Raw genomic sequence first — 12791 nt, 5'->3', positions numbered from 1 at the left:
AAGAGAGTGTATTCTGTTGTTTTGGGATGGAATGTCCTATAAATATCAATTAAGTCCATCTTGTTTAATGTATCATTTAAAGCTTGTGTTTTCTTAGTTATTTTCATTTTGGATGTCTGCCCATTGGTGAAAGTGGAGTGTTAAAGCCCCCTACTATTATTGTGTTACTGTCGATTTCCCCTTTTATGGCTGTTAGCATTTGCCTTATGTATTCAGGTGCTCCTATGTTGGGTGCATAAATATTTACAATTGTTATATCTTCTTCTTGGATCGATCCCTTGATCATTATGTAGTGTCCTTCTTTGTCTCTTACAATAGTCTTTATTTTAAAGTCTATTTTGTCTGATATGAGAATTGCTACTCCAGCTTTCTTTTGATTTCCATTTGCATGGAATATCTTTTCCCGTCCCCTCACTTTCAGTCTGTATGTGTCCCTAGGTCTGAAGTGGGTCTCTTGTAGACAGCATATATACGGGTCTTGTTTTTCATTCAGCCAGTGTATGTCTTTTGCTTGGAGTGTTTAATCCATTTACATTTAAGTTAATTATTGATATGTATGTCCCTATTACCATTTTCTTAATTGTTTTGGGTTTGTTATTGTAGGTCTTTTCCTTCTCTTGTGTTTCCTGCCTAGAGAAGTTCCTTTAGCATTTGTTGTAAAGCTGGTTTGGTGGTGCTGAATTCTCTTAGCTTTTGCTTGTCTGTAAAGGTTTTAATTTCTCTGTCGAATCTGAATGAGATTCTTTCTGGGTAGAGGATTCTTGGTTGTAGGTTTTTCCCATTCATCACTTTAAATATGTCCTGCCACTCCCTCCTGGCTTGCAGTTTCTGCTGAAAGATCAGCTGTTAACCTTATGGGGATTCCCTTGTATGTTATTTGTTGTTTTTCACTTGTTGCTTTTAATATTTTTTCTTTGTATTTAATTTTTGATAATTTGATTAATATGTGTCTTGGCATGTTTCTCCTTGGATTTATCCTGTATGGATTCTCTGTGCTTTCTGGACTTGATTGACTATTTCCTTTCCCATATTAGGGAAGTTTTCAACTATAATCTCTTCAAATATTTTCTCAGTCCCTTTTTTTTCTTCTCTTCTTCTTCTGGGACCCCTATAATTCGAATGTTGGTGTATTTAATGTTGTGCCACAGGTCTCTAAGACTGTCCTCAATTCTTTTTTTGTTGTTGTTGCGGTACGCGGGCCTCTCACTGTTGTGGCCTCTCCCGTTGTGGAGCACAGGCTCCGGACGCACAGGCTCAGCGGCCATGGCTCATGGGCCCAGCGCTCTGCGGCATGTGGGATCTTCCCGGACCAGGGCACGAACCTGTGTCCCCTGCATTGGCAGGGGGACTCTCAACCACTGCGCCACCAGGGAAGCCCTCCTCATACTTTGATAATCTAAATTTATAAGAATAATGAGCTCCTTTGGGGGATTCTTTGTTTCTCTGAACTCATTGGACTGTACTCATTTTATTTATTTATTTTTGGCTGTGTTGGGTCTTCGTTTCTGCGTGAGGGCTTTCTCTAGTTGCGGCGAGAGGGGGCCAGTCTTCATTGCAGTGCATGGGCCTCTCACTATCGTGGCCTCTCTTGTTGCAGAGCACAAGCTCCAGACGTGCAGGCTCAGTAGTTGTGGCTGATGGGCCCAGTTGCTCAGCGGCATGTGGTATCCTACCAGACCAGGGCTCGAACCCATGTCCCCTGCATTAGCAGGCAGACTCTCAACTGCTGTGCTACGAGGGAAGCCCCTGTACTCATTTTAATGTAGTATTGTTTTGAAACCAGAAAACAGCAACAAAACTAGACCTCCTCCCTTTTCAAGCCCTCACACTGCTTACGGGGACCAACAAAAACAGTTGCATTCGAACATTGTCAGTTTCAATTTCTATTCCCCGATGAAGATGAAATCTGATCGGTACCATGGCAACACGTTGCCTGGAGCATCCAATAGGTATTACTTGTGCACAATCTTGCTCACAAATTCTCTTTATAAGTGTTAGGAGAGGTGTGATCTTCTCCTAGAATGCACTAAATGAAAAAAGGCTGAAGAAAATCCAATTAGTATTTCCAGAAGTACCTTTCTGGGGTCTGACAATATCAGATTATTGTTTCAGATTTCCCCCCCCGTATTCACTAGATGCAGGCAAAGCATTAGACATCCTGACAAGCATCAAGTAAGCGGAGAATTGAGGCACCACTGGGGCATGGAGGCGCAATGAACTTACGGAGTTCTGGTGTTTTTCTTTGACTTTTGATATTTCAGTTTGTTGACTTTTTCTACCTTCCTTCCTTCCTTCTTTCCTTCCTTCCTTCCAGGAAGAAGCAGTGATGTAGTATTCCTGATTCCCTGAATTGGTAGTACAGTCTTGGTGGTAAGGTTGATATCTTAGTTATAAATGATCTGTTTTCTCATTGTTTGTACCAAGACATCAGAATTAACTATTTCCCATGTGATGTAAGAGGATGCTTCTTGAGTACCTGCCATATACTGGGTCTGATTCAGGGCATTTGTCCTTCACAATGTCTCAGCAAATTCTTCCAGGTGCCTTTCTTACGAGGTAGGGACTGCTTTCCCCACTCCTCTGATGAAGAAATAGATGCAGACAAATAGCGAAATGAGCCGCAGCTCCAAGTTATTAGGTGGTGGAGCCAAGATCACAACACAGTCTGTTGAATCTGAACTCTCTCTCCATTCTGTTCCTTGAGGAGGCAGCCTGCATCTCTCTCTCATCCTCTGGGTGGTGGTGGAGGTTGGGGACAAGTGTCATTGTCATTAGGCATTATGACTTTCAAATATTGTGTTACAGCTTGAGAAGCAGTCTATCATGCCCTTTACCTTAAATACCATTTGCCTTAGCACCCCCCAAAATGAAATAGTAAGGTATACATCTAACAAAATATGTACAATATCTATATGAAGAAAGCTATAAAACTCTAATGAAAGAAATCAAAGAACTAAAAAAATGGAAAGGTATGCCATGTTCATGGAAGAAAAAAAAGAAGACCCAATATTGGCAAGATGTCAGTTCTTCCCCACTTGATCTATAGATTCAACTCAATCCCAATCAAAATCCCAGCAAGTAATTTTGTGGATATTGATAAACTAATTCTAAAGTTCATGTGGAGATGCAAAAGACCCAGTACAACCAATGTAATACTGAAGGAGAAGAACAAAGTTGGAGGACTGACCCTACCCAACTTGAAGATTTTCTATAAAGCTCCAGTAATCAAGAAGTGTGATACTGGTGAAAAATTGACAAACAGATCAATAGAACAAAATGGAGGGTCTAGTATAGGCCCACATAAATGTAGTCAATTGATGTTTGACAAAGGAGCAAAGCCAACAGAGAAAAGATAGTCTTTCCAACAAGTAGTCCTGGAACAACTAGACATCCACGTGCAACAAAAATGGAATCTAGACACAAACCGTATAAACTTCATAAAACTTAACTTAAAATGGATCACACTAAATGCAAAATGCAACACTATAAAACCCTTAGCAGATAACATAGGAGAGAATTTAGATGACCTTGAGTATAGTGATGACTTTTCAGAAGCAACACCAAAGGCATGATCCATAGAATAAATAATGGATAAGCTGAATTTCATTAAAATGAAAAGCTCCTGCTATGTAAAAAGCACCATCAAGAAAACAAAACGAGGGCTTCCCTGGTGGCGCAGTGATTGAGAGTCCACCTGATGATGCAGGGGACACGAGTTCGTGCCCCGGTCCAGGAAGATCCCAAATGCCGTGGAGCGGCTGGGCCCGTGAGCCATGGCCGCTGAGCCTGTGCGTCCGGAGCAACGGAAGAGGCCACAACAGTGAGAGGCCTGCGTACCGCAAAAAGAAAAAAAAATAAGAAAAGAAAATGACAAGCCACAGACTGAGAGAAAGTATTTGCAAAAGACAACTGATAAAGGATTATTATTCAAAATACACAAAGAACCCTTAAAACTCAACAATAAAAAAAATACAACAACCCAACTCAAAAAATGGGTGGAAGACCTTAACAGACACCTCACCAAAGAAGAAATACAGATGGCAAAAAAGCATATAAAAAGATGCTCCAGATCATATGTCATCAAGAAAATGCACACTAAAACAGCAGTGAGATACCACTATACACCTACTAAAATGGCCAAAATCCAAAACACTGATAACATCAAATGCTGGTGAGGAATTGTCATTCATTGCTGGTGGGAATGCGAGATGGTACAGCCACCCTGGAAGACAGTTCGGTGGTTTCTTACAAAACTAAACATACTTTTATCATATAATCCTTGATATTTTCCTAAAGGAATTGAAAGACTTATGTCCACACAAAAACCTGCACACAAATGTTTACAGCAGCTTTATGCGTAATTGCCAAAACTTGGAAGCAACCAAGATGTCCTTCATTAGGTGAATGGATAAATAAACTGTGGTCCATCCAGACAGTGGAATATTATTCAGCGCAAAAAGAGATGAGCTCACAAGCCATGAAGAGACATGGAGGGACCTTAAATGCATATGACTTATTTTCCTGTGGGAGCCGCCAGGTTGAGAGGAGCATGGCCTTCTCCTCTCCCCGCCCTGGCATGTGCTCGTCCACTGATATCAGTGTACTCCGAAAAGGGGGAGTCATCTGGCAAAAATGTCACTTTGCCTGCTGTGTTCAAGGCTCCCATTCGCCCAGATATTCTGAACTTTGTTCACACCAACTTGTGCAAAAACAACAGACAGCCCTGTGCTGTCAGTGAATTAGCAGGTCATCAAACCAGTGCTGAGTCTTGGGTACTGGCAGAGCTGTGGCTCGAATTCCCAGGGTTCAAGGTGGCAGGACTCACCACTCTGGCCAGGATGCTCTTGGAAATATGTGTCGTGGGGGCCACATGTTTGTGCCAACCAAAACCTGGCGACGTTAGCACCGCAGAGTGAATACAACACCGAAGGGATATGCCATCTGCTCTGCACTGGCTGCCTCGGCGTTACCAGCGCTGGTCGTGTCTAAAGGTCATCGTATAGAGGAAGTTCCTGAACTTCCTCTGGTGGTTGAAGATAAAGATGAAGGCTACAAGAAGACCAAGGAGGTTGTTTTGCTTCTGAAGAAACTTAAAGCCTGGAATGATACCCAAAAGGTCTACGCCTCTCAGCAAATGAGACCTGGCAAAGGCAAAATGAGAAACCGTCGTCGTATCCAGCGCAGGGGACCCTGCGTCATCTGTAATCGGCGCATCATCGAGGCCTTCAGAAACATCCCTGGAATTACTCTGCCTAATGTGAGCAAACAGAACCTTTTGAAACTTGCTCCGGGTGGGCATGTGCTACGTTCCTGCATTTGGACTGAAAGTGCTTTCCGCAAGTTAGATGAGCTGTATGGCACTTGGCGTAAAGCTGCTCCCCTCAAGAGTAACTACAACCTCCCCATGCACAGGGCTCAGTACAGACCTTAGCAGCATCTTGAAAAGCCCAGAGATCCAAAGAGCTCTCCGGGCAGCACGCGAGAGGATTCATCAGAGTCCCGCAGAGGAGTCCACCGAAAAGCCTGAGAATCACGCTGAAGCTAAACCCACATGCAAAGACCACGCGCCGGAACACCATTCTTCGCCAGGCCAAGAACCACAAAATCCGGATGGATAGGGCAGCAGCAGCACTAGAAGCCAGATCAGATGAGAAGGGGCTTCCAGGCAAGAGCCTGTGGCGGGAAGAAAGGAAAGGAGGCTGTTGGCGTTAAGAAGCAGAAGAAGCCTTTGGTGGGAAAAAAGGCTGCAGTGACCAAGAAACCGGCAGCTGAAAAGAAGCCCACAGGAAAGAAACCCACCTCAGAGCAAAAGAAGGCTGCTGCATAAACTTAAATTTGCTTATTACGTAGAGGTGAAATCATTTGGGACAGCTGATTTTGAATAAAGACCTGATTTTAAAAATTGCATATGACTTAAGTGAAAGAAGCCTATCTGAAAAGCCTACAGACTGTATGATTCCTGCAAAGGGAAAAGCTATGGAGACAGTAAAAAGATCAGTGGCTGCCAGGGATTGGGGGAGGGAGGGATGAACAAGAGGAGAACGTAGGATTTTTAGGGCAGTGAAAATACTCTGTATGATATTATAATGATGGATATATGTCATTATACATTTGTCCAAACCCACAGAGTGTACAACACCAAGAGCGAACCCCACGTAAACTAAATGATGTGTCAATATAGGTTCATCCCTGGTAACAAACATACCATCTGGCGAAGATGCTGATACTGGGGAAAGCCATGCCTCTGTGGAGGCAGGGACTATATGGGAAACCTCTGTGCCCTCCCTTCAATTTCGCTGTGAACCTAAAACTGCTTTAAAAAATAAAGTCTATTAAAAAATGAAGAAAATACGACCACCAATTATAGGAATCTCATACTTTCTTAGACTGTAGAAAATATCTCAAAACTTAAAATATGAATGCTGATAAGCTTGTGGAAAAAAGATTAGTTTCCATGTCTAATGGCGTGGAGACGATGTGCTTGGAAAATGTAAAGAAAATGCACATTTGTTTTCCTCATAAATGTATATTCTTTCAAAACATGTCAAGGCTGAAAGTACTTCACGCTAAAAATATAGGTCAGTGGACAGATCAAAGTCTAAGTGGCATTTGCTGGAAGATCCCTGAGGTTTCAAAACCCTACTGGGACACCTCTGAGGTTAAGAGTCAAGATCACAACATGGGCAGTGGGCACTGGCCGTGTAGGGCAGAAGGGACCGAGGCCACAGAGAGCGCTCAGGGGGAGAGCAGGCTCGGATTTAATTCCAAGGTTAGGGAAAATGAATTTAAATGGGTTTACATCCATTTAAAAAAGAAAGAAAATGTGAATTTAGAAACACACTACGGGTGCCCTTCCCCTTCTCCATGTGAGACAGGAAGGAAGGATGGGAGAAGATGGCCCACGTGGACCACTTGACACCCCCAAGTGCCAGACAGGAGGTTAGGGTCCTTTTCATTGTTTATGTGATTCTAACACAACGTGGCGACTTAGATCAGGAAATTCTTTTTCAATCAGAGAAGCAAATTCTCAGTGTGGTTAAGGAACACACTGAAGGCTACAAGGTGAGTGAAAACATAAAAGATCATTCATGATGGAAGGTCTCCACGTTGGGGTCCTTTATCCATGAGAGGAGCCCTGAACCCTGGGCTCTGGTCCCAGCCCCACCTGCTACTGTCACCTTTGTCAACTCACACTAACCTTTGTTAACTACTAGGGTAGGAGAGCAGGAACTGGATTAGATAAAGATTTTGCTTTTGCTCTGCTACTCAAGCCTACCGTTCACCACATGGTTTATGTCTTACATTTACGTCTCTTTCCTGAAACTTGTCCTCTTAGCCACTTCACTGATTTTCTTCTTTCTTCTATAGTCTAGAAGTTCTACCTTGCTGCTATGATTTTTTCTCCTCTAATTTGCAATCCTTACTTCTTTCCTAAGCTTGGTCCTGATGGCAGCAATGTCATCATTGCCTAATAGACTAATAGAGTCTAATAGACTGTTCAGTTCTCATCTTGGCTGGTCCCTCATGAGCATCTCTTTTGAAATAACTCTTCTGATTATCCCACTTCTCTCTTACTTCCTCTGCTTCACTGACTGGTCTTGGTCATCATTCTTCTAGCATTCAGATCAGTGCCTGCCATGGATAGGGACTCAACAAATGTTTGTTCAGTAAATAATGTAATAAATAATGATGATTTTTTTTCAGGTCTTAATTAAGACATTGTGTTCCGTTATTGAGAGATGTGTTGCTGGACCTTATATGGACAAATACGGTCAGGACCCTCAAGCTTCAAGATCAAGTTCAGATCATTCCCCTCCTACTTCTGGGAGTGGTAGTGTTACAACACATGCACCTCATGCTCTGACTTTCTCCTCAGGGCCCAGCAGACCTGCCTCCCAAACACTTCTACGTTCAAAATCATTTCACTCATTCTTTAAGATCCAGTACCCTCTCTTTCACAAAATTCCCTAGCATCTTTAAATTTGGAAAAAATGTCTTCTTCTGGGCTCACAAAACATTTTAAAAAATGAAATTTTTTTCAAATGCTTTTTCTTTAATAGCTTCTTCACTTATCTGCATTGAGTTTTAAAAATCTGTGAACTTAAAAATCTATGCATTTATTTCCTCAGTCATTTATCCCAAGAGTCTATGTTAAAAATATCTATTGCCTTTTTACATACTAGCAGATGTGTTTTAGCTTTTTTTTAATTTGAATTTTAACTCAACGTTTCAGCTAACAAAAATCTGGCAGTACCTGCCTTCACAGAAGCCTACACACTGGAAAGGCCTACACTTCAACGCTACCCTGGAGAACTTCACACCCTATAAAATGGTCCAGGTGTGTGAGGTGATAAAATTATGGATGTTTGAAAAGTTTTGGAGGTTTGGAGTCTCCTTAGCCTCACGGACTCTCTGGACTTTTTCTACAGCTGAGTAGAAAGCTGTGGAAATTTAGAATCACAATGAAAGTGCTGACAAAACCTTCCACAGGCAGCTCTCAGCAGGCCTGTCCTTCCGCAATCAGAAGCTCTTTGTGAGTTTCGGGGAGTGAATCTCCATGTGGTTTTATGCTAAGGAATGCTTACACACCAAGTGAATCAGTTGCTCCCTTTTGCTCCTGCTTGCATCTGGCTCAGTGTGATGGGATCTCATCCCTCCCGATTGCATACATATAGGCTCCCATGCATGAGTGAGCAGTACGGTGAAAAAAAGACCTTTCTTAAATCAGTCAACAGGAAATGATCCCAGTTTTTTATTCCTGCTGAGCCATCAAGAAAATATTAGCCTCCATGTCTAAGGACTGCTTCAAAACCCAGTTTAACTCCAAGCTGCCCAGTGAATGTAAAAGATTTCTAGACTCGACTGTACGCTCTGTGATGGCACACATTTGTCATAGAGAAGAGGTTTCATAGCGAAAACTATTTCATCCGTTGTGGGCGATTCCCTCATTCACCCACCCAATCAGAATTGGGTCAGAAAATCCTACCGTGTAACTGTGTCTGTGGCTTCCTAGAAAAAAAAAAAAAGTTATTTAGGAAAATACCATATTAAGCCACTTTTGAATTTTTTATTAAGTTGACCTCACTTTGACTGTGTTCAGCGAGGATTTGGGTTACTATTCACGGTAGTTATCTTTAGTTCTTAGAAATAGCAATTACGGTACATCAATATTCAAAGTAAATATCTGCTCTGAGTTTGGGGTAAAGGTCAGGTGAGTGGGCTGCTGTTTCCTTTGTAAACAAACGAAAATGCCCAGAGAGCATTGCTCATCCCCCAGCTCTACAGGGATTCAGTGGTTAGTCACCGCAGAGCTGAGAGACAGTGCATCCTGGGAGAGATTCAGGGTGAAGTCAGGATGAGACGCTCTGTGCTTCGGAAAAACAGTCCCCTAGATAGTTAGATGTGTATCTCAGGGAGAATTTTAATGAACCCAGATTCTTGCATCTTCTATACATAGAAAAGCACTGAAATCATTAACTTGAGATATCTGTTCTTCAAGACCAGAAGTACCATTTTACCAGGATGTATGCTGGACTACACGCATTCCCAGCCAAAAATCATATCCATCCTGGTTCCTTTCCTACCTCTTTGGAAGAGTTTCCTCGGAGCTAAATTATCTAAATTTATTTATCACCCTGAATAAAACTTAAACTCACAACTCCTACGTTGTACATTTTTTTTTTTTTTTTAAGTTGACGCCTTGAAGGTACAAAGTGCTGAAAAATTACTCAAAGATTTGGGGAGGTTGGAGGTTGGCAAACAAGGAAGCCACAAGAACGGCGAAGGAACAGTGAGTGTCTGGGGACATCATTCACTGCAGACAGCCTTTATGTCTGTCTGCTTCTCTGTTGCACCAACCTCTCCGCAACTTTCTGCCAAGTTGCTGCTCTCCCAAGCCAGGCGTGTGCAATTGTTCGCATCTGCTCACCAGCTACCCTCACCCCACCCAGTCTATCACCCAGGGCCTGAACACGCATGCACCCATGCTCACTCACATCTCACTGAGAAGGAGAGGGAGAGAGAAGGAATACTGAGTGGAAAAATACCAAGATTTATGCTTGATTATTGGAGATAATTAAGCAGGACCTAAAAATAGTCATGCCCTTATTTCATATTATGTTCAAAATGATTCAAATTCAAAACTATTCACAGCTGTGCTGGGGGCTGCTACCACACAGAGTTGATTTCAAGCACTTGAATCAACGATCAGCAAATGAAGCTTCTCTCTGTTCTTCTAAGTATAACTTGGAGTGGAACCATGACTCAGGCTATTGAATGTGAAATAAAGGGATCAATAATATCATTACCCTCATGACACTCGTCGTTTATTCTGCCAATACTTTTCAATAGAGAGGAGCAGTGTGGCCAACATGCCCTGTCGGGTGTGTGAGCCTCTCCTTCCAAAGATGTTGATGATGGTGAGTCTTTAAAATTCAACTCCATATATGTATTGATTAAGCAGACTGGTAGTTTACTATTTTAGTGATTGACTTATTGATAACCCCCAAATACTGAACGATGCAGAAACAGGCTGAAAAGTAAGACGTAGAGAAAAATACGTGTATTTTTTAAGTATATATGCAGGATTTACCCTGCTACTAGAAATATTTTTCAAGTATGAGGAACAAATCTAATCGTGTACCACAAGTAACACCAACAGTCCCACTCATTTGAGGAGACTGTTATCCGCCAGCATCGCTGAACAGACAGGTGTAGACAAAACCACTGGCCTCCCTCTTCTGGTTTTGTTCAGGTTGCTATCTTTTCTTTACTGAACATGACAAAATGTTAGGCTTCAGTTGTGACCCAGCTCAAAGGCTGCTCTTTTCATGAAAACTTCCCTGATTCTTCCAATATTCCCTGACGTCAGACAGCACCGCATTTCTACTTTCTGTGTATCATTTTCTTTCTTTCTTTTTTCTTTTTACTGAAGTATAGTTGATTTACAATGTTGCAGCAATCTCTGCTGTACAGCAAAGTGACTCAGTTACACACATACATACATTCTTTTTTAATATTCTTTTCCATTATGGTTTATCACAGGAGATTGGATATCGTTCCCTGTGCTCTACAGTAAGACCTTGGTGTTTATCCATTCTAAATGTAATCCTTTGCATCTACCAACCCCAAACTCACAGGCCAACCTTCTCCCTCCCCGCTCCCCCTTGGCAAGCCAAGTCTGTTCTCTATGTCTATGAGTCTGTTTCTGTTTTGTAGATAGGTTCTTTTGTGCCATATTTTAGATTCCACATGTAAGTGATAGCATACGGTTATTTGTCTTTCTCTTTCTGACTTACTTCACTTAGTATGGTAATCTCTAGTTGCGTCCATGTTGCTGCAAATGGCATTATTTCATTCTTTTTTTATGGCTGAGTAGTATTCCATTGTATATACATGTACCACGTCTTCTTTATCCATTCATCTGTTGATGGACATTTAGGCTGCTTCCATGTTTTGGCTATTGTGATCTGTATCATTTTCTATAAGAGATCATTTTATGTCACCAAAGGGCCTTAACATGGCCACCAACAGTATAGAGCACATTGAATAATAACAATTTTTTGGTCTTTCTTTTCCCTTAGGTTGAATTCTTTGAGAGCAGGGGCTATGCCACTTGGTTTTGTATCAAGTACACCTAGCCTAGGGCTTTGTCACCCAGCAGACATTCATTCTTCCTTTTATTCAACAAATACCCACCAACTGCTTATAATGGGCCCAGAGCAGAGGGTCCATGCAGCCGGGAAGTAATACGTGCCAGCCTTTGCTGTGACATCATCACCCGCATCAGTCTCTATGGAATTTGTCAGCACCTGGGAGGGAGGGAGGACGTGCTGTCTTTTTTTAATACCCAGTGGGCCTTCACACTAACTACTATTGAATACATTTAACATATCCATAAAGTCAAAAGAAATCACAACTGTCCAGTGTAAAGGCTGCTGTTTTATAATTTTTGTGTGGTTTAGCTCTTTAAAAGTTTTCTTGGGTCAGATTTTTGTTATGTGTTTTGAGGAACCTATGTCTACTTTCCTAACAATTTTGGTTCAAATTAAAAGTGTTTGATGAAGCTGTTCTTAAAATTTTGTTTCATCAATAATGAGCTGCTGCTTAATTGAACAGATTTACTAAAGTTTATATGGTAGGCACAATGAAGTAACAAGGGAAGAAACTAGGACACGTCTTGGAATTAAGCCCTTCCTATTCCAATGGGCACCATGAAGAGCTCTTTCCCAAATCTCAAAAGATTTGTCCCATTGCCAGTCCTTGTCACATTTATTGCCCTCACTGACTTCCTGTGCATTTGGATCAGAAAGTTGAGACATTGCAGAACTCTCAAGAAACGTACTTTAAAATTGCCAGTTTGACATTAAGTATCAAAAGCCTTCAAGCCTGCAAGCTTGTCCTCAAATCCACCCATTTCACTTTAGGTATTTAACTAAGGCTGTAAAGATTTTCTTAATGTGTTTGTAATAGGATTATCATAGGATTGTTGATTACGGTGACTACAGCTGATCACTCATGGTTTCAAAAACAGGGAATTAGTGGAAAAGAAAAAGATAATCCATGTGCTAGTAAATCACGCAGTAGTTAGAAATGATGTAGATAGAATTATTTTTTTAATTTTTATTTATTTTTTTAATTTTTATTTTATATTGGAGTATAGTTGATTAACAATGTTTTGTTAGTTTCAGGTGTACAGCAAAGAGATTCAGTTATATGTACACATGTATCTATTCTTTTTCAAATTCTCTTCCCATTTAGGTTATTGCAGAGTATTGAGCGGAGTCCCCTGT

General features: G+C 41.4%; 1 protein-coding gene and 1 pseudogene across 1 annotated transcript in view; one reads left to right on the top strand and one right to left on the bottom strand.

Annotated features, from left to right (window-relative positions):
• The window catches only part of XKR4 (XK related 4), a 312781-nt gene that overhangs the window by 85789 nt on the left and 214201 nt on the right, over positions 1–12791 (bottom strand). The window lies entirely within an intron of this gene.
• Positions 4509–5827, top strand: LOC116742675 (annotated as a pseudogene).

This window comes from Phocoena sinus, chromosome 17, assembly GCF_008692025.1.
Source record: "Phocoena sinus isolate mPhoSin1 chromosome 17, mPhoSin1.pri, whole genome shotgun sequence".
Lineage (NCBI taxonomy): Eukaryota > Metazoa > Chordata > Mammalia > Artiodactyla > Phocoenidae > Phocoena > Phocoena sinus.
The sequence above is the reverse complement of the archived record's forward strand: the minus strand, read 5'-3'. Positions and strand labels throughout refer to the sequence as shown.